The sequence below is a fragment of the Microcaecilia unicolor genome, chromosome 8 (assembly GCF_901765095.1).
Source record: "Microcaecilia unicolor chromosome 8, aMicUni1.1, whole genome shotgun sequence".
Classification (NCBI taxonomy): domain Eukaryota; kingdom Metazoa; phylum Chordata; class Amphibia; order Gymnophiona; family Siphonopidae; genus Microcaecilia; species Microcaecilia unicolor.
In genome coordinates, this window is record NC_044038.1 from 50235879 (window position 1) to 50257289 (window position 21411).

The 21411-nt window shown below is 43.0% G+C and overlaps 1 protein-coding gene across 3 annotated transcripts in view; it reads left to right on the plus strand.

The window, feature by feature from the left end:
• Window positions 1–21411, plus strand: part of SEPTIN12 (septin 12) — a 182052-nt gene that overhangs the window by 72367 nt on the left and 88274 nt on the right. Inside the window, exon 1 of one of the 3 annotated variants that reach the window (XM_030212740.1) lies at window positions 18405–18416. The exons of the other annotated variants lie outside the window; for them this stretch is intronic. The gene's annotated coding sequence lies outside the window, so the exon portion shown is untranslated. Of the gene's footprint in view, window positions 1–18404; window positions 18417–21411 lie in introns of those variants that run through there. 3 annotated transcript variants of the gene reach the window in all.

Genomic DNA, 21411 nt, shown 5'->3' on the forward strand with positions numbered 1-21411 from the left:
CAATGCTCCTCTCTCTCCTCTCGCTCCCATGTCCCAGTTGGCCTGGCCTGGCCCGCCCTCTTCTCCCCTTCCACTTCGCATCCATGCTCTCGTCTCTCCCCTGCCCTCCCGCTCCCATTGTTCAACTGTCCGCCCTCTTCTCTCCCCCCAACATCCCTTTTCTTTTTTTTTTCTTTTTAAATTTACCTCCGTGGCGGTTCCGGCAGCGCAGCATCAGTGAAGGAGGCGGCGCTCCCGACGTCTCTAGCCTTCCCTTCGCTATGTTCCGCCTTCTTCTGACGTCAAGGAAATGACGTCAGAAGAAGGCGGAACACAGCGAAGGGAAGGCTAGAGACGTCGGGAGCGCCGCCTCCTTCACTGACGCTGCGCTACCGGAACCGCCACGGAGGTAAATTTAAAAAGGAAAAAGAAAAGGGATGTTGGGGGGGGGGGAGAAGAGGGCGGGCAGTTGAACAATGGGAGCGGGAGGGCGAGTGAGGTGAGCATGGTGCGGCAGCGCCCCCCAGAGGGAAGCGCCCCCCTGCCATGCTTACCTCGCTTACCGTGTTGGCAAGGCCCTGTGCATAGCTCCCTTACCTTGTGTGCTGAGCCCCCCAAAACCCACTCCCCACAACTGTACACCACTACCATAGCCCTTAGGGATGAAGGGGGGCACCTACATGTGGGTACAGTGTGTTTGTGGTGAGTTTTGTAGGGCTCACATTTACCACCACAAGTTTAAGAGGTGGGGGGGGGGGGGATGGGCCTGGGTCTGCCTGCCTAAAGTGCACTGCAGTACCCACTAAAACTGCTCCAGGGACCTGCATACTGCTGTCATGGAGCTGGGTATAATATTTGAGGATGGCATAGAGGCTGGAACAAATACCTAAAAAATTTTTTTTAGGGTGGGAGGGGGTTAGTGACCACTGGGGGAGTAGGGGGAGGTCATCCCCGATTCCTTCCAGTGGTCATCTGGTCATTTAGGGCACCTTTTTGAGGCTTGGTCGTAAAAAAAAGGACCAAGTAAAGTCGTCCAAGTGTTCGTCAGGGATGCCCTTCTTTTTTCCATTATCGGCCGAGGACGCCCATGTGTTAAGCATGCCCCAGTCCCGCCTTCACTATGCTTCCGACATGCCCCGTGAACTTTGGTCGTCCCGGCGACGGAAAGCAGTTGAGGGCGCCCAAAATCGGCTTTTGATTATGCCGATTTGGGCGACGACCCTGGGAGAAGGACGCCCATCTCCCGATTTGTGTCGAAAGATGGGCGCCCTTCTCCTTCGAAAATGAGCCCAATAGTAACATAGTAAGTGACGGCAGATAAAGACCTGAATGGTCCATCCAGTCTGCCCAACAGTCACATTCATTATCAATTCAAGATTTAAATCAACAATGAAAGTGATATTATTTACTTGATCATGGTCTTTCTGGGACATAGATCATAGAAGTCCACCCGGTTCTGACCTTATGTTCCAACTACTGGAGTTGATATCAAAGCCCACTCCAGCCTATCCAAATCTGTCTTGTCATTAAAAGTCTGCCCGGCACTGTCCTCGCATGCCAAACCACTGGTGTTTCCGTCAAAACTCTCTCTAGCCCACCCTAAACCAGATCGCCATATGTGAGATTCAGCCCATACAACCCAGTCCAGCACCAGCCTTAATTGATGCAGTCAAGAGTCGTATATTCTATAAAGTACACCTAAATCTAGGCGTACTTTGTACAATACACCAAGGTGGATTTTTTCTGCATGGTTTTTTTTTTTTTAGGTGTGATTTATATATAAAATCTAGCCCTATGTGGGCAGGTGTGTTGGTCATAGGCACATAAAAGAAAAAGAGAATATTTTCCTAAAATTAAAAAAAAAAAACTTGGAAGACATATTAAGAGGTTATATGGTAACCTTATACATGTCTTCTCTTGCTCTGACTGTTTCTGCATATCTCTACTACTGTTGCAGTATCCCTAGTGGGAAGTAGAAAAACAGGCACCAGTAATATTGTAGGAAGTCAGGCAGGGGCTACTGCTGGCCAACATGACCCACAAGTCTCCAGTCATCAGCAGACTGGCCTGAAAAATGTTGTCCTTGGAAAAGCTGACCAAACAAATGTTGTGCCCTGTGTAGTGTTCAATATTGTACTAGACTATGCAATGCAATAGTGTTAGGCTGTGGAAGCCTGTACTGCACAGGATCTGCAGTATACCATGTTTTGTTGTACTGCACTGTGGCATAAGATTACTAAATACTCGTCAGATAGGTACAGAATAGAAAATCTCTTGCTTAAATAAGTCCCCCTGTGGTGTTCAGTTGTGCTTTGGTGTCCTAATAGTATGCTGTGTTATGCGATTCACAATAGGGACTGATCCAAGGTAATTATCTTCAGCTGTGTGAATCCTTTCCCCCCCCCCCCCTCCTCTGGGGGCAGCTCAGGGTCCTACCACTCCTTCTGATCTTCCCCCCCCCCCAGGTTGCCAGCATCTCATCTTCCCACAGTAACCCTGAAAAAGATAGAACACTGTGTGGGCCTTGTGAGTACAGGCCCGTGCTGGAGTGTCCCACCCCTCCAACAGGAAATCTGTCTTGGAGGGACATGGGGCAAGGCTCAGCACAGGCCCTGTGGTTACAGGCCCAGGCAGTGCTCTTTCTTCTCTGGACTGATGCAGAAGGAGGTGGAGGGAAGCGGTAACCATAGACATGACAGAGGGGAAGCATGGATGGATTTTTTTTATTACATTTATATCCTGCCTCACTTTACTAATGTACAATAAAAACATGCATATCATAAAAACAGTATAAAACACAAAACATCGCACATCTGCATCCCATACTCGGAGCCATGCTACCACACCCCAAATTCTGCTTCTCTAGGTGGATGCTTAGTCCACCTAGTGGTAGGGCCGGCCGGGGCCCGGCCCTGTTCATAATGCTTTGCACCCTAGAATGGTTTGTTCAGGGCTGGCCCAACCATTGGGCAGGACTAGACAGTTGCCTAAGTTGGCAGCTTCTTGGAGTCAGAAAATAGTAGCTGCAGCCAAACAAAAGGTCCTGATAGCCACACAAATGCAAAGAGCTTTAGCACATTTTTTAATCGGCATTTTTATAGGACTTTTGTGTGATGATCATGGTGAGTTTAATTATCAAAATGTTGTGGGGGGGGGGGGGGGGGGGGGAGAGAGCTGCAGGCTACAGCCTGAAAGCTAATAGGAGAGAGGCAAGGCTGAAAGGTCACTTAGGGTGCTCACTATCCCTGCACCAGTTCTGGATTTACTGAGCCTGTTTCAGTGGTTTTTGTTCATTTTTGCATTTGTTCACAAATTGACTGGCTCTGGTACTTGTGGAGATGGAAGATAATCACAGGGTGGGGTGTTATCTGCTCTTGGAGTTACCTGCATGTCTGTAATTTGCAGGTTTAAGGGAGACATGACTAGCTATAAATATGACCTGAACACTGACTCTCCCAGGACAGGGGTGAATCAAAGCCCCAGGAATGAGAAAGGTCTCTGATCCGTTGCTTCCTGTCCCTTATACTCGGATACAAATACATAGAGTCATATACAAATACACACACACAGAGCCATACAACAGTATGCACTTAGACAAACGTACATGTTCATTATGGATAGCCGGACTGGCTGGAAAGTAACAAAAAAAATGGATTGAGAGACACTGCTTACAATAACATACACACACTTATGTTGAACAACAGCAGGAATAGTTAAGTGACTTTCCTTGTAAACAGAAGGTCATTCAGTACAAAGTTAGTTTGTAAGCTCTTAGGGGACAAGGAAATACCCGTTCTGTCCTCTATTGGATAAATCCAATTGACATGACAAGCTCAATGTGCAGGGATCAATGAGCAATACAAAAACATTCCCAGCAAACGTTATATAAATAATCCAATTCAAGTGTCACCAGCAAGTATAAGCTTTGAAATTTTTTTTAAAACATTTTATAAATTAAAAAAAAAAATTGTGGATCCTCAGAAGCCTCGCTAGCTGAGTGCATATGTATTTTTTTTTTCAGCTGCAAACGCTGCCCATTTGCCATTGATCCACGTTTTGTAGAAATTCCTTCTTAAAAACTCATACTCGGAAAATATAGGAAAAACCAATAAGCTACTTAGCTTTCAAGCTGTCAAAATTGGAGTCTCTGCATCGGAGGCAGGCTGCATGTTGTTTGTGAAGAGTATTCAGTGCTTGTGCCTTTAAGATGGAGGCGTAGCCAGACTCTCAGTATTTTGGATGGGCCCAGAGGTAAATTGGATGGGCCCTTCCATGTGCACGTGCCTCCTCCCCTTCCCCCCAACCACACACCACAATTATCTTCCCAGAGATATTTTTTAAGAACATAAGAGGGTTTTTTTCACCTACCCCACATCTTTTCCCTCTCCTCTGTGGCATCCCATCATCTGCGCTCCTGCCTCTGAACTCCGTCCCTTCCTGATGTTGGTACAGGTGTCTTCGGCGCCTGCAGTGATTCATTCTCGCTGTTTGCGCCGGCCCCGCAGGCTTCCATCTGCCACATCCCGCCCTCGCTGATGTCATTGCCTGTTTCCTGTTTGGCAGAATGTGGCAGCGCAAGCAGCAAGAATGAATCACTGTAGTCGCCGAGGACACCTGTACCGACACCGGGGAGGGAAGGGGTTCAGAGACTGGAGTGCAGATACTGGAACGCCGCAGAGGAGAGGGGGGAAGATAGCAGCTGGGTGGGCCTTTGCCCACCCAAGCCCGCCCATCCACCCATAGCTACACCACTGCTTTAAGATATGAAAGTGTGCCCTTGGACTTCAAATCTATCCAGTTTTGCAGTTCTCTCTGATGGGCTCCTTCAGAGCATGTGTTCATCTCCGTGGTTTATGAGAGGCATCTGGGCTAGTAGTGCCCCACCCCTTTTCCTCCCTGAGAGCATGGTAGAAGCAGCTTTCTGACTTATGAATCAGTGCACGCCTCCAAAATCACCGTAATTCCATCAAGTATTTTTACCACTCCTACTGTACCAAACTTACAACCTACTATTTTACTGTACAGCATTACTTCTCAGTGTGTGCTGAAATTCCTCTCCCAGTTTCCTGAGCGTAGGTACACTGGTTGAGAGTAGACTCTGGTAGCAGAGGTTACAATACTTTACTTTTCAACAGTGGCATAGCTACGGGTGGGCCTGGGTGAGCACAGGCCCACCATTCTTGGCTCGGGCCTACCCAACGGCAGCACCCCATATCAACACCTTTCCTCCTCTGTGGCGTCCTGGCATCTGCCCACCCGTCTGTGAACCCCGTCCTTCCCTGGTGTATATTACAGGCGTCCCCAGTGCCTGCAGTGATTCAATTATTGCTGCCTGCCCAGCCCTGCAGGCTTCCATCGGCCGGGTCCCACCCTCGCTTTCATCATATCCTGTCTAGCGGGACCCAGCCGATGGAAGCCTGCAGGGCTGGCACAGGCAGCAATAATTGAATCACTGCAGGCACCGGAGACGCCTATAAGGTACACCAGGGAGGGATGAGGTTCAGCGACAGGCGGGCAGATGCCGGTACGCTGCAGAGGAGGAGAGATGTTGATGTGGGGGTAGATGAAAAAAAATCTATAATTTTTTTAATATCTCGGGGGGGGGGGGGGGGGACTGTGGAATGCTGCGCCTTGGAAGGGCCTACCGTGTTTCCCCGAAAATAAGACAGTGTCTTATATTAAATTTTGCTCCCAAAGATGCACTAGGTCTTATTTTCAGGGGATGGCTTATTCGGGAGTAGTTGGGGGACTATGGCTGTCGGGAACAGTATTGAAGTGGGGGGCAGTATCCTGCAGGAGTAGGCCGTGGCTCGCCTATCTGCCCACAGTGACTGCAGGACTCGAGCGGAGCAGAGCCGCCCTGGCAAGGCTGGGAATGGAGGAGGGGTATGCACTAGGGAAGGTAATGGAATGTGGGGCCAGGCTGCTCTGGCTGGGGGTCTCGGGAGGTTGTGAGAGGGCTTAGGGCGTAGGATCATCCCTACTGTATTACAAACGTTAAAAAAAAATTGTACGGTAGCTCCGTTCCCCGTTGGTGGCACTTTATGCGCTCCTCCTGTACATTTGCAACACTTTCCATCCTTCTAGTCTGACTTAGCCCTTGGGCGATAGAGCAGCGCCGAAAGGGCTCGGTTACTCATTTTCTTTTCTTTTATTATTTCTGCAAGGGGGATGTTTCTTTTCTTTCCGGGCTCACTTACCGGTAGTTGATCTTCACAAAAGCGTGAAGGAGGATGGTAGGAGTCCGCTGGACAATAGATTTTCCACCTCAGTCTTGTTTCTTTAATGTTATTTCATCTTTGGGTTGCAGCGAAAAAAATGAAGGTTTTTGTGTCCATGTCCCATCGGAGCCAAACAAAAACGTTGCTAGGTCTTACTTTCGGGGGAGGCCTTATATTTAGCAATTCAGCAAAACCTCTACTAGGTCTTATTTTCAGGGGATGTCTTATTTTTGGGGAAACAGGGTATTTGTTAGCTGTGGGCCCATCCAAAATACTGGGTCTGACTGCGCCCACTGCTTTTCAAGCAACAAAACTGTAACTTATTTTCTCCTTGTTCCAAATTACTACATTAAAGACGATTTGCTTAAGAATATAGACTCTATCCTGGTGATACTGTATGCTTACTGTACTGGGTTTAAACTGCATGCTGATCATTCTGGGAGTGAGGTAGCAGAACAGTGATATGGCTTGCCTGAACATTACAATATCTACTGTTACTCTCCTTGAGCTGCCACTGAACAAGGTGTGAGCTAAATCCAAATAATACTAATAAAAAAAAAATATACAGGGGCGGTCTGACCATTGGAACAATAGGGCAGGGCCAGAGGGGGCCCATTCTCTCCTAGCTTCCATCTAATGTAATCACTTTTGACAGATGGTTAGGGGCCCTTGACCCTTATTGCCCAGGGGCCCAGATCACTGTCAGTCTGCCCCTGGAAATATGTATTGTGACTTTCTCACTAATGCGAAGGGGGGTGGTTATAGAAACACCCATCGTCTGTGAACAGTGAGAAACCAGGTCTAGGGATCTGTTGAGGCAGTGGGAGTAAAACTACGATTAGTTCAGTTTGTCCCTGATGACATGAGCTTATATTGTGTCATCAATCAGTATATCTGCTCTCTTAAATACATGTGTATGGATAAGTGTTTCTACATGTGTGTATGTTATCATATAGTATACAGACTATTTAGCTCCTTTTTACATCTTTGGCAATTACTTCCCCAGATGGTTTCAGTTTCAAATGAAAGACTTAGATAGATTTTAGCCTGATTTGCCATTTCCTGCATGAGAACCCAGAGAGAGTGGAAACGAGTCTTTCTGCAGTACTAATCAGTATTTTCTATAAGAAATAACACTACACTGACACAGTGGGTAATTTGATAATGCTGCCTATATGTGAAGACCATGTAAACACCTATTATGCATCAGTGCTTATATCTTTATAAAATACCAGGGGTAAACTGGCACAAATTGTGACTAGACTGAAGAAAGTATAAATCAGGGGGGGGGGGGGGGTACTAAAACCTGTTCTAGGGGTCCACAGGCTACTCAGATTTTCAAGATATCTCTAATGAATATGTATCTTCTAATGCCAGTCAGAAAATCACAAATTTCATTAAACTTTTATAATATTTTCTTCTTTACTGAAATATTTTATGCAATAAACACTTTCTTGTGGAAATATTTACTGTTTTTACTCCATAGACACAAATCAACCTACATAGGTATGTTATAACATCATACTTACTAAACACCAAGCTTACCACCATACATACTTCAATTGAGCTAATTGCCACCACTCTTTTTACTCAAAATACAAATGCAATACAAAAAACCTAAGCATAAACAAATGTCCTGAACCAATCTGTAACAAGGTTACACTTTTAAATTAGCAAGGAGTCTTCTGAAAAACAGTGCTGCATTTGTAAACCCAAAAAGTCTTATCTTTGAGCAGTGCAATCTTGTAGGCTCCTTATTTCTATCGGCTTCATGGTTGGCTGAAGAACAGGGATAAGCCTCACAGTCCAAGCTCTGTGATGCTGTAACACAGCATTATCTCTTTAACATAAACCTCTTCAAGCCCAACGCGTTTCGCACTAGGCGTCTTCAGGGGCTCCAATTCAATGCACAATAGCAAAACAGGAATATAAATTCCCTCCCCACATGTCAACTATATACCACATTCAATATACTTAAAAGCTATATTCACCTCATTCTCTATAAGCTCTCGTATCTCTGGGCAATTGCCAAGATGGCTCCCTCCATGGGATGCCGGAAGTGACATCAGCAAAGCGGTGTTACCGCAATACAGGTTATACTCTCTCCTACCCTGTTGCTAGATTTAAGTAAAGGCAATGTGCTACATAGAATGATGCAGAGTGAGCAGCGATTGATACATGATTGGAGAACAGTGACACCTATGGGTTTGAACAAAGAAGTGGGGTGGGGGAATCTATAAAAGATAGCAACAGGGTAAGAGAGAGTATAACCTGTATTGCGGTAACACCAATGGGAGACTTTAGCCAGCGCACCTAAGTAAAAGACCCCCTAAGTGACTGGGGAGACTGGATGGGTTAATTTGGTCCTCCCTTGCCAACACTATTACTATGCAACACTTTCCAGTTTTACTAAAAGTGCAGTGTTTCCCCATCACATTCTGCTTCAAACATTTGGGGGATTTGTGTGTATTCGTAGTTGAGAACAAGCATAGCAAAGCTTAGGTTTTCAGCCAAGCAACTGTCAACAATTAGAGCATTAAAATGGCACTGGCTTCACACTTTGGACATAACTCTCCAGCTAGTCATTAACTTCCAGGAAGAGAGGCCCAAGAAGTCTGAACTATTGACTTCCTTAAGAGGTGTATATTTCATGCCCCTTATAGAATTAACATTACTTGCATGAAGATGGATTTCAAAATAATAACCTTACTTTAGCAAAGTAGATGAAAAGCATTCATACATTTTTTTAACAGCGTAAAATAGTATGAATTATTGAAATCTGTCATACAACTGCTTGCAGAGCAGAAAGTAATCCACTTTAAACAGGAGCAGATAAATGAATGGCTTACAATAGAATTTAACAGAACTAATGAGGGATCCATGATTGTGTGAGAAGTGTAGCTGGCAGTACACCAAATGTATTAACACATACAGGGGTCCTTACTTGGTTTCCTTATAGAAGATGTGGTATGTGCAAAGATCAACAGATCCAGAGCCTAATTTACTACACCATTTCCCTCATTCTGGTGCACAGCAAAAAGCAAATACTTAAAAGATTCTGTCTCCGTGACTTATATTATCTGCTTACTAATTGCAAGCTAAATGACCAAACTGCTACAGTTTCATAGAAAGAGCTCCCCTCTCAACACCTAACAGTTTCAGACTCCTCTGAGAGGGGTCACAAAATTTTCAGTTCTGCTTCATTTGTGTGAATACTGTACTTCAGGACAACTGCCGGGTATGATATATTAGAACATCTGCTATAACAGCAACAAAAAACATGGGGACCAATAGTCAGACTGCGGGAGAGAGCCTGGCTATCTCCTGCGGTCAGCACGGATATTCAATGCCGGTCAATTTCCAGTGACCGGCATTGAATATCCGTTTTATTTTTTTGCCAGTAAAATTGGAGCAATATCAGAGAGTGGATTGGTTTGTCTTTTACAATTTGGATGTGGCGGTTTTTATGAGCACCTTGATTTCTTTATAAGATCAGGAAATACCCTTTTGGAATGGCAACCTGTGGTGCAGTCATATACCGTCTCTTGGATATAATTGATGGACAATTGACAGCGAGAACAGCCTCCATGAGTTTATTACAAGATAAGCATGGACCTTTAAGTTCAGGTTGCACGTAAGATCTGAGAACTATTGATGCATTTTAATTTAGGGGGAGATTCTAGATATGGCACCTAAAACATCCGCGTGGAAAACATTGCCGATTAAGCATATTCTGTAAGTGGTGCCTAGATTTAGGCGCCGTATATAGAATACACTTAGTTGATAACCCAGCACCTAAAAATAGGCCCCTCCATTTACACCAATGAAAATGTTGCGTAAATCCCAGCACATAGATTTACACACAATGGGCCATATTCTATAACGACACATGTAAATTTCAGATTGCCCATGAAATGCCCTTTTTCCGCCCATAACCATGCCCCTTTTTGCCTGTGCACGTTAGAAGTTAGATGCACTGCGTTAAAGAATATGCTTAGTGAGTTGTGCACATAAAGTCTAATTATTGCCAATTAGTGCTCATTATTGCTTGTTAAGTGCAGTTATCAATTCTAATTAGCTTGTTAAGCCAATTAAGTTATATGCGCTATTATAGAATGTGCATGGATTTTGTTGCAGATCTCTAGCACGCTATATAGAATCTGGGGGTTACTGTCTACAGGGATCGGGGTTGATACATTGTATTGATAAGTTGTTTTTTTTTTTTTTTGAAAGTTCATAAAGATTGTTTTATGTGATGCTATGTTTTATGTGTAAATTATAATTTACTTTTTACCTTTTAACTGCAAGCATCAGATGTAACTGAGTAAAAGTAGTAAAAATTGGCAAAATTAATACTTCTGTAAAAGTAACAAATGTTATCCTGTACTTCTTTACAAATGAAAGTAACAAAACTTTTACTTAAGTATAGTAACTAGTTACATTTACTTAGTTACTGTACAATACTGGGTGTTGCATGTAAAGGCAACCTATCCTGGTGTGTTTGGAAATTCTTTTTTAATCGGGCCCCTGGCACCCAAAACTATGAGAAATATTTCTGTATCCATCTCTCACCTGCCTTGAGAAACTCTTGGTATTCCATCACAAAACCTGCACTGTATCTTCAGGAAGCTCTCTATCAACAGCTACTGGTAAAAACAGCATGAGGCCTGAGGTAAGAATTCACAAAAGAACCCTTGAAGGTGGTTTATTTTAGACAGGGTAGGAGATCACTTGAGCTAAGGATACCAGGGTATGGCCACTTGGTCAGGAAAATGGATTAAGCTTCCCTTTCACAAAATAAGACATCCTGTGTAGACACATACCCATCACTTCTGCCCCGTAGCGTCTCTAATTTCTGATTTTCCACGGTTGTCTCTTTTATCCGGTAAAGCGGAATCTGAGCTTAATAGCATGCAGTAAAATAACAACAGAAGATACGTGACCAGCATGAGGGACTATCTGAGCGTTTGGGTGGTATATGTTGCCTATATGTGTTGACACCTGTTCTTAGCCTATTTTATAGAGACACATATGTGTCTTTAAAGAAAAAATATTATGGGTAAACTGGCAGAAATTGCACCTAGATTGAAGCCGAAATCATTTACGCCTTTTTGGGAGCAAAATTAAATGTTACTTTTTAAAATACACATGTGCTTTATGCACTGTGTATGTAAATTTGGACTCTGCCCACACTCCACACCTGAACACACCCACTTGTGGGTCTCAGTGTGCGTACTCTTGTCACTGTGCATAATTTATATTCACATAGGGGGAGATTCTATATAGGGTGCCTGGAAAATCCACATGGAAATCATTTTCACCTAAGCCTATTCTATAAGATTTAAGCGCAGTATATAGAATATGCTGAATTGATATACCAGCGCTTAAAACTACGTGCATTCATTTACACCAGTGAAACATGGCTTAAATCCCTGGGCATTAATTTACGCAGACTGGGCCATATTCTGTAATGCGCGTAAATTTTAGAGCGCCCACAAAACACCCCTTTTCCCGCCCATTTCCTTGCCCATAACCACTCCCCTTTTTCAATGTGCACATTAGAATTTAGGTGCAGTGAGTTAAAGCATACGCTTAGCGAGTTATGCGTGTAAATTCTGATTGCCAATTAGTGCTCATTGTTGTTTAACTGCTATTAATGCTGATTGGCTTGTTAAGCCAATTAAGTTACGTGCATTTTTATAGAATACGCTTAGATGTAGGCGCAGAACGCTAGGCATGATATATAGAATCCGGCAGATAATCCCTAGGATAACTTTATAAAGGCCTTTTGTGCACCAAAAATCTGTTTATAAAATTACCTTCTTGACGTCCATAATCTTGACTCTGCTGGACCTGTAGTGCATCACTATTAGTACTAATATTATTAGGAGCTGGGGGCCAATGAGGGCCAGTGATGAAAACCTCTATATTGGTTCTTTTCATTAACTGATGATGGGTTGTTTTAGTCAGTACATTACCCAGATTACAGTAGATTCTCAATTATCTGACAGGTGGTCAGATGATTGAAAAGTAGGATAATACAGAAAACGTGGATGTGGAGTAAAAGAGGCAGATGCTGAATGTGCGTTTCAAAAGAGGAAGCAGTAACAAGAGTTTACAAACTTACTGTGCCTAAGAATCTTACCTAGCACTGCTGCCTTTTAACTGAAAGCGACACCAGGAAAGAGGGAGAGAAACAGGTGCACATCTAAATGAGGATGCTGTGACATCATCTAGGTATGTCAGATAATCTGGAAAGTTGAATAAGTGAGACTTTACTGTATATGGGGGCCCTGTTACTAAGTCGCATAAGCGTCTACGTGCGCCTAACATGCGCCAAAATGGAGTTACCGCCTGACTACTGCGTGGCTCTTGCGGTCATTTCATTTTGGCGCGCATCCGATATGTGTGTCTGAAATATATTTTTTATTCTTGGCCGCACATAATGGATGCGTGCCAAGTGACATTCGGCATGTATAGGTCATTACCGCCTTGTTACCGCGTGAGTCTTTACCGCTAGGTCAATGGCTGTTGGTAAGGTCTCAGACCCAATATGGACGCGCAACAATTTTCATTTTGCTGCATGTCCATTTTCGACAACAAATTTTTAAAAGGCCATTTTTACAGGTGCGCTAAAAATGGATTGGCGCACGCCCAAAACCCACGCCTATACTACTGCAAGCCGTTTTTCAGCGTGCCTTTGTAAAAGGACCCCTTAATTAGGTAATACAGTAAATTTACTGTGATCGATTTTTACTGAACTTCATGAATCAACAAGTCTGATTTATTCTGGGTACTTTTTTTTGTAAGCCTTTATTTAAAATATTGTAGTGTTTTTGTATTATACCTGAGCATCTGTTTTCCAAAGTAAATATTTCTTGCCTGTGTGGGATTTCCTAATATGTTTCATTTATCTTATGAACTTTAACATTACTCTTCTTTGGATGTCCCTCTATCTTGTCCATGTCGTTCTGGTTCTAAGGTGTAACAGTAATCCACATCCTTCATAGAGGCTGTGGGAATGCATTTAATGGATAGAGCATCAGACTGTGGTTCAAGTGAAGATCTGGGATGAGTTCACTAGTCCCTTCTCTGCCACTGATTCTGTGTGACCTTGGACAGGTCATATTAGTTAAACTGCATTTACTGTGGTGTCTTTAATCAGGATGCCTTCCAAAATGAATTTAACATTGGAAGTATGTAGTAAAAAAAAAGAACTTGAACTCCCTAAATAACAATTTTGCAAAGTATAACAAAAAAAACTGGATTTTAGGATAGGTAATTTTGAAAAGATGTGTGTTCAGGATTTGAAGTCGTCTAAATGGATAAAGGTTAATAGGAATATAGGTCAAGATGAGAAAAATAGAATGAGAAGAAGCCTACATAGAGTGAAGACAGCAAGAAAGAGCATCCCTTGAGAAAGGGAGAGTTAGAAAAAGCCCCCTTGAGTAAGGGACAATGAGAAGACCACCATGAGTGAGAGACAGCAAAAAGGAGCCCATCTTAAGGAAAAGACAGTAAGGAAAAGGGGCCTGCCCCAACAGTCAATAAAAAGGAATCTTATCTCGAGAGAGGAACAATGAGATGGAGTCTAACTCAGGGGAGGGACAGCAGAAAGGTGCCTGTCTCAAAGAAGAGACACTGAGAAAAAGCTCAGCTTAAGCAAGGGTCAATGAGAAGGAGCCTGCCTCAAGTAAGAGGTAATGAATGGGAGCCCACCTCCAGGAACGTGCCTCAGGTAAGGGGTAGTAAGTGGAAGCCCGCCTCAAGGGATGGACATTGGGAAAGAGTGTACCTCAAAAAAAGGGAGAAAAGAAAGGAACCCAATTTAAGTGAGAGCATGAAGATATTACCCTTGAAAGAGTGATGGTAGGAAGGATCCCACCTTCAATGAGGGCTAATAAGAAGGACAAGGCCATGACATAGGGTGGGAAAGAAGGAAGGATGACTGCCAAGTTCAGAGGCCAGGGAAGTCACATTACTTAAGTATGAACATCTGAACCCAGAAAGGAAAAGAAGCACCAAGAGGAAGCCATGGAACTTCAGTTACTCTTTTGACCGCCAGCTGCCTAGAGGAGCCTGCTTCAAAGGAGAGGCAAGAGGCTTCTGCTTTGAGAGAGGAACAGCAGAGGAGAGCTTAGGATTTAGAATGAATGAAATGAAACGAAACAGATGTGTACCAAATAATAAAAGCTAAAAGATGAAATCAAGCGTAAGAATACACTTGTGAGGAGTTTAAAATCTTCCATTGCATGAGTGGAAGCCAACTGAAAGTAAGAAGTGGAGTTAAATGACTGAAGTGAAAAGCACGAAAAAGAGCACATGCAGCAGAATTTTGTAGCAGTTAAAAGGAGTCAAGATCAGACTCCAGTAGACCAGCTGAGACAGGATGAGAGTAAAAGACACAGCAAGAATCAAAGGGTATAAATCAAAAGGATACAAAGGAGTGGAGGAGTAGCCTAGTGGTTAGAACACCAGTCTTGACATCCAAGGGTGCCTGGTTCAAATCCCACTGCTGCTCCTTCTGATCTTGGGCAAGTCACTTAACCCTCTATTTCCTCAGGTCCAGAACTGGATTGTGATCCCTCCAGGGGCAGGGAAATACCCAGTGTACCTGAATGTAACTCACCTTGAGCTACTTCTGAAAAAGGTGTGAGCAAAATCCAAATAAATAAATAAACAAACAAATAGGTCTGTCTTATATATGTGTGTATATGTGGAGATGGAAGACTTGAAGGAGAATAAAGAGTGCTGAGACTGTGTAGTGTCAAAGAGAGACCAGGAAAAATAAAGCCAAGCATGAGCAAAGAGAGAAGAAAGCATGCACGCAATCAAGAAAAAGCAGCAAAAATAAAAGAAGAAAGGTGAGGAGGGTTGGAAAAAGAAATGCATGGACATGATCTGTAAAATATTAGAGGGAGCAGCCAGCCAAAGGAACAAATACAGATAAAGAGAGTATATTTGAAGAAACCAAAGGACCAGGAACAGAACTGTGGGGAAAGCAAATAAACCAAGACTGAAGAACAGAACTAGTTGTTGACAAGAAAGTTGAATGAGAATCGGAAGTTAAGCCAAGTCAGAATAGTTAGCAGAGATACCAAAGGAAAATATCTAGAGAACAAAAATAAAGGCTTGATGGAAAGACTTTCAAACAGAGAGGGGTTAAGAATATGTGGCATTGAACAAAATCTCTACAAACCTGGTTGGTCATCCTGAAGCCTGGAATCTAACCCAGAACTCCACATAAAGTCAAGTGTTTGACATTTCAGTGTGAAAAAGATCATTTAAAAGAATTATAGATGATATTGGTAGGATTAACTCCTTTTCTCTATTCTGCTAATCACATAGGTTATGAGAAATGCTTTTATTAGAACTGTGAACATTAAATTGGGACCATTTCTCTTATTTGCTTTGGGGCTAGAATTATGCCACCCTACACCAACCTCCCCTATTGCCTACTCCAGTCCATGGAGGACAGATCTACAAGTCTTATCAAATACTGTCCACATCCCTGACACAGCCACTAAAAGAAAAATAAAACAAGCAGATTTCAGGGTCAGCTAGTTTAGTGCCAATAGACTACTCCAATCCAGTCATTATTGGCTGTTTTACAGAAGTGACATCATCAGTCTAGATGACATCACATAGCAACAGTAGAGCAGGTCCTGTAGCCCACAGAATTTTGGAAAGCCATTATAAAAATAAACAAAAGGTCACATTCTGTTGAAATTAAACTGAAGGACCAGTTCCTGTGACTAGTAAATTTTGTGAGAAACCTGTGGCCCCATGTTTAATAAGGGAGAGGATGAGAAGCTGAAGGTGGCTGTATTAAAAAGAGGCTTACTGATAAACAGAAATATGGATGGAAACACTCATTTGACATTGCAAGATCTGACACGTATTGAAAATAAACTGTCAGCATGGGATAACTGTGAAGGTAAGAGCTGAGAAGAAAATGAGGTGTGGGTAATTCTTCAAGCCAGGGGTGCAGTACAGCAGTCTGTGACCAGGTAACATCATACCCTAAGGACTAGACTGGAACTCTAAAATCCATAGGTGGAATGGAGATTAATATCAGTACTGGCTTAGTCTGCTGTTGATGCCATGGAGCTATAGCATTACCATGGGTTAAGCATTTCCCATAGACGTGTCAAGCTTCTCTGCCACCCGGATCCTTTTCAGTCAGCTCTTCTGTTTGTCTTTCTCTCCGGATTTAGCTCACACATTTCTCATAGTTCAAAGTGAGTTACTTTCAGGTATAGTAAGTATTTTCCAATCCCCAGAGGGCTTACAATCTATACCTGAAGCAATGGAGGCTGAAGTAACTTGCCCAAGATCACAAGGAGCCACAGAAGGATTTGAACCCTGGCTTCCTTAGTTCTCAGCCCACTGTTCTAACCATTAGATTATTCTTCCACTCCTATCATTTTTTTTAGTCATCTCTTCTCTAACCACTGAGCATTGTGAGAAGTAGCCTTGTTTTCATTAATTTAAAAAGCAGACTGAAAAATCAAGAATGCAAAGAGAAGGTGGAATTCAATACTAAGCCAGCTCAAAGTGTCCTTGATGGTTGAGGGATACATTAACCAATACCTAAGATCCCAGTGTGGAGCAAATGTGAGATCTGGGATTTAGAGGTGAGGCAATGGAAGAGTAAGTACTCGTTCTTCAGAAGCATCCCTCTCATTCTGTGGCAAAACTGGCCCTTTTCCACTAACTGCTTTCTAAAAGATATCAAAATCCAAGTGTATATTGGGCAGGCATTCAATTTAAGAGATATGATTTCTCTCCCCATTTGGGGTTTTCCATGATCTCATGCATGAGACAGCTGCCTTCCAGCAAGAGAGCTACACAAAGAGGAGAAGACCATAGTAGCTCTGAAAGTTAGAAGTACAAAGACAGCCCCATACCACACTTCAAGTCTCTGTTTTGTGTGAATCCCTGACAGCTGATGTGGGCAACCAAGTTCCTTTACTGGTAGGGAGGCTTGGTGTTGGTTACTGGAGAAGTTGTCAGTGCTTTTCTACCAACAGAAGGAGATGGGAAAGAGGGCACACATGAATCCAGTGCCTATGGCATGAGTAATTACAGATGTGGTCAGATCCAGCTGCAGTGAGGGTGGAATGATCATGCTGACTACTAGGAAGAGGAGTGATGGCTAGAAGGAACATGGTGTTAGCTTCTTTCACAGGGCAAAATTTGCCTCACTGTATTCCTCTCTCCATGAGTTCAAAATTAAACATGGAAACAACAGGATCAGTATCTCTGCCTTGTTTGGCTTTACCTGCAGTTGTGGAGATTGCAAATGGCTGATGCAGAACTGAGAAATCCATAGAGCACAGATTGAACTAGGTGGGGTTCAGTCTAAAATCAAAAGGTTCATATCTTCAGATGTAATTTATTTTTGTTACATTTGTACCCCGTGCTTTCCCACTTATGGCAGGCTCAATGCGGCTTACATGGGACAATGGAGGGTTAAGTGACTTGCCCAGAGTCACAAGGAGCTGCCTGTGCCTGAAGTGGGAATTGAACTCAGTTCCTCAGTTCCCCAGGACCAAAGTCCACCACCCTAACCACTAGGCCACTTTCTTCCCCCAGCACCAGGGATGGACAACCAAGTTGCAAGTCATTAATAGCCCCTTTCTTCCCCCAGCACCAGGGATGGACAACCAAGTTGCAAGTCATTAATAGCCCCAGTCTCACAGCGAGGCAGCCCTGCTGTGGCTAATCCTGTGCATTATATGGTACCTTTTTGTCTCAGTCGCCTCCTCCAAATTTAAAGCATGTGTAGCCGTGTTTTACTAACTCTTATGGTGTAGTTCTGATCGGTGGTGTAATTCAGTTGCACTGTGCAACCTTGTTGTATAGCTCTGTTTTCTGTTCCAGAATTTCCCCATCAACATAATTTATGACCTTCAGACAATATGAATTACAAAAACTGGTTATTTTATTAAAAATTCCTTTGCAGTGCATTCCTTCTCTGGATCTCACATGTGCACCCTGCCTCCCCTGTGCTGGTGTACCTCACATCACCAGGGCTTGGCAGATTGGATATGTAGATTAAATATTGCACAATGGCCTTTAAAAGTTTAAAACAAAGCAACATCTGTTTTGAATCCCTTCTCAGAATATTTGTAGGTAGCTCATGGTTTCCAGTGTTGTCTGGTTTTCACCTTGATGGAGTTTAGTTCTGTACAGAAGGTTCATGCAACTCATGTATGTATGTATGTTTGTTTGTTTTCTCCTTTCCCACCTTCTAAAATCTCTCTGCCTATTCTCTGTACTCCTCAGCCCTCTTTTTTTTTTTTTCTTTATGCCAAACATTTTCTCTAATTTCTTCCTGCCTTTTGTTCTGTTTCACTCTGTCCATACCTTTGTCATAGTGAGAGAATTCAAGCGTGAAGTGCTGTTGAGGGTTTGAAAATGACTGATGAGGTTTTTTTTTTCTAGGAATGTACTACAGAGGATTTTTCTAATTCTGTGGAGGGGGTGGCATGGGCAAGGGATAGACTCAAAAGCTTGATAACCTGTAAGGTGGAATTTTATCTCCTGAAAGTTGTTATCTGAGGATGGGAGAGGCCTTGCTAGTACAGCCAGCTGATCTGAGCTATAGCTGAGGTTGAGCAGGGTCATGGAAGGGCTCTTTTGTTGTCCACATGGCCCTAATGCTTCCAGGAATGAAACAAAGGCCCTAAGATGTTGAGAGTAATACCTCCTAGGTATGTAATTTTTACATGTTTGAAACCTTGCAGCGATTATATACCATTACTAGTTTAATCTGGCACTTTTGATAATAAACAGTGTTGTGTCCCCCTCCCCCATTTCACCCAAAGCCTGCATCATTGCTGCCAGATCCTAAATATCTATATGCTAAGCCTCTCTTCGTAACCGCCATTTGCTTATAAAATACATTTTTCAATTTACACCTTTTCAGTAGTAGTTCAAGGTGAGTTCTATTCAGGTACACAAATTATTTCTCTGTTGAAGAGGGCTTACAGTCCCTTTGCATCTGGGGCAGTGGGGGGGGGGGGGGGGGGGTTAAATGACTTGCCCAAGATCCAAAGTAGCATCAGTGGGATTTGAAATCTGGTTTTCCTGGATCTCAGCCACTTCTCTAACCACTATGCTACTGTTGATGCTGTAATGGGCCTCAGATGTCACTGGTGTATAAGTTAAAAAAAAATTTGAAATGAAGTTATAAGCAGATTAGATGTTTTCATCAGTTAGTACAAGATATTTTTGTTATTTATTTTAGTTTATTTTTATTTTATTTGTTGCATTTGTATCCCACATTTTCCCACCTATTTGCAGGCTCAATGTGGCTTACATAGTGCTATAAATTTCTCACCAATTAATACCATGAGAGAATGACAAAAACATTAGTGTTAGTGTCTTTCTTGTCCAGATTAGAGTAGCGTTATCTATATGATTTTCTTTATGAAGAAGGTTTTGTTGCTTTTTTTCAAAATTTGCTTTCTTTGACGTCAGCCTGATTCAACTTTGACAAAAGAATGTGCAGGTCTACTGGTATCAGCATCAGAGGGTGTCTTGCAGCAGCTCCATTTGATCTGACCCCATTGATTGATGAGCCTGATCTTTCTTTGATTTCTGCCTGAGCCCTGCTTTCCTTGAAGTGCATGGTGACTACTGATTGATGCCTGATGGCTCGGAAAGTGAAAAGGGGAGGTAGTCAATATGGTTTAGTCAAGGTAGTTTTTCATCCACCACTGCCATTCCATTTCTCCAAAGATCATAGTTTGATAATGTCACACTGATGGATCACATGCTGTAGGCAAATAGGGCTGGATTCAGTAAATTAAACCCAAACGTAGGTGCTGAAAAGATCCACTCTAAGCTAGTATTCTGCAGAGGGTGCTCACCTTTTGCAGGATACTAACTTAGCGCAGATCTCATGACTAATGCTGGGTGCTGGATTTACGCTTGGTGAAACCTGGTGCCCAACTTCGGCACAGATATGACATAACATTGCGCCTAACTTCTGGGAACACCCCCCTGATCTGCCCATACTCCTCACATAGCTACACCCCTTTTGACAACCTATATAGAATCCAGGGGATAGTCCTTAGTGTAGCTGTGTCATACAGAGTATGTAAGAGACCCTTTTGGTTTGAATTAATATTCATCTTGTCCCTTACCCCTTGGATCATGGAAGGCTCAACATTGTTCTGACACTAAGTACCATGAACTCATTCACCTTCCTTCTTGATTTAGTTAAACACCTGATTTTAAAGGTAGCTGACTCCAAAGATTTTAATATCAACCTCATAAAAAGCACAAAGACATTATTAAGCAGGAATGAAAATTTTGCCTTTCTGTTAAAAAAAAAAAAAAAAAAGTCATAAAATCCTCCTTAGTCCTGCAGCGTATTCTCCTTTCCCTAAGCCTAACCCCAAATGCAACTGCACACCAGTAGTAAGGAAAAAAATCTCTATTAGGCTTGTCTTTAGCTACCTAGAAACTTAGCAAAGGCAAGAAATAACACCACACCTTGCAAAGTGCTTTCTCTGGTGGAGAGCAGCAAAGGTTGGTGAGGAGTTTACTCTGTAACCCAAAAGAAAGTAGGAAAAGTTACTGTAAAACAAATTTTGGGAAATCACTGTATACCTGATCTGTTTTCATACTGACTGTACCCTATGTGGCAGCTGAAAGTCTCTTTCTTCCATACAGAAAGTCCAGGAGCCAAGTTTTTAAAACAATCAAGGAGTACTACTAGTCCCCACACAAATTACCCATCCTTGCAGAGCTGTCAAGTTACCCATTGGAGGGAGGCCTTTTGACCAGTAGCAGTGTAGTATTTATAGTCCATGATTCCATCCATTGAAATCGGTGCTGCAGGCCCCATAATGCACCAGGACAAGGTTGGCAGGACAAGACAAAATGTCTCCCTCCTGGATTAGGTAACTTGGCAGCTCTGTCTCTGTCCTTGGACACAGTGAAGGAGTTTGTTCAATCTTAGGGTGCTCAAGAGGCATATTTTCAAAGCACTTAGCCTTCCAAAGTTCCATAGGTTTCTATGGAACTTTGGAAGGCTAAATGCTTTGAAAATATGCCTCTTGCAAGTGTACCTATGAAACCCACAAATCGGGCATCGATGGTATCCTCTGTCCTCCAGATTCTGTTAGCTGTTTGAAGGGATGGTGGAGAGGTGAGAGAGGTCCCAGACCTTCCAGAGATGTGCTGGGATCTGCTG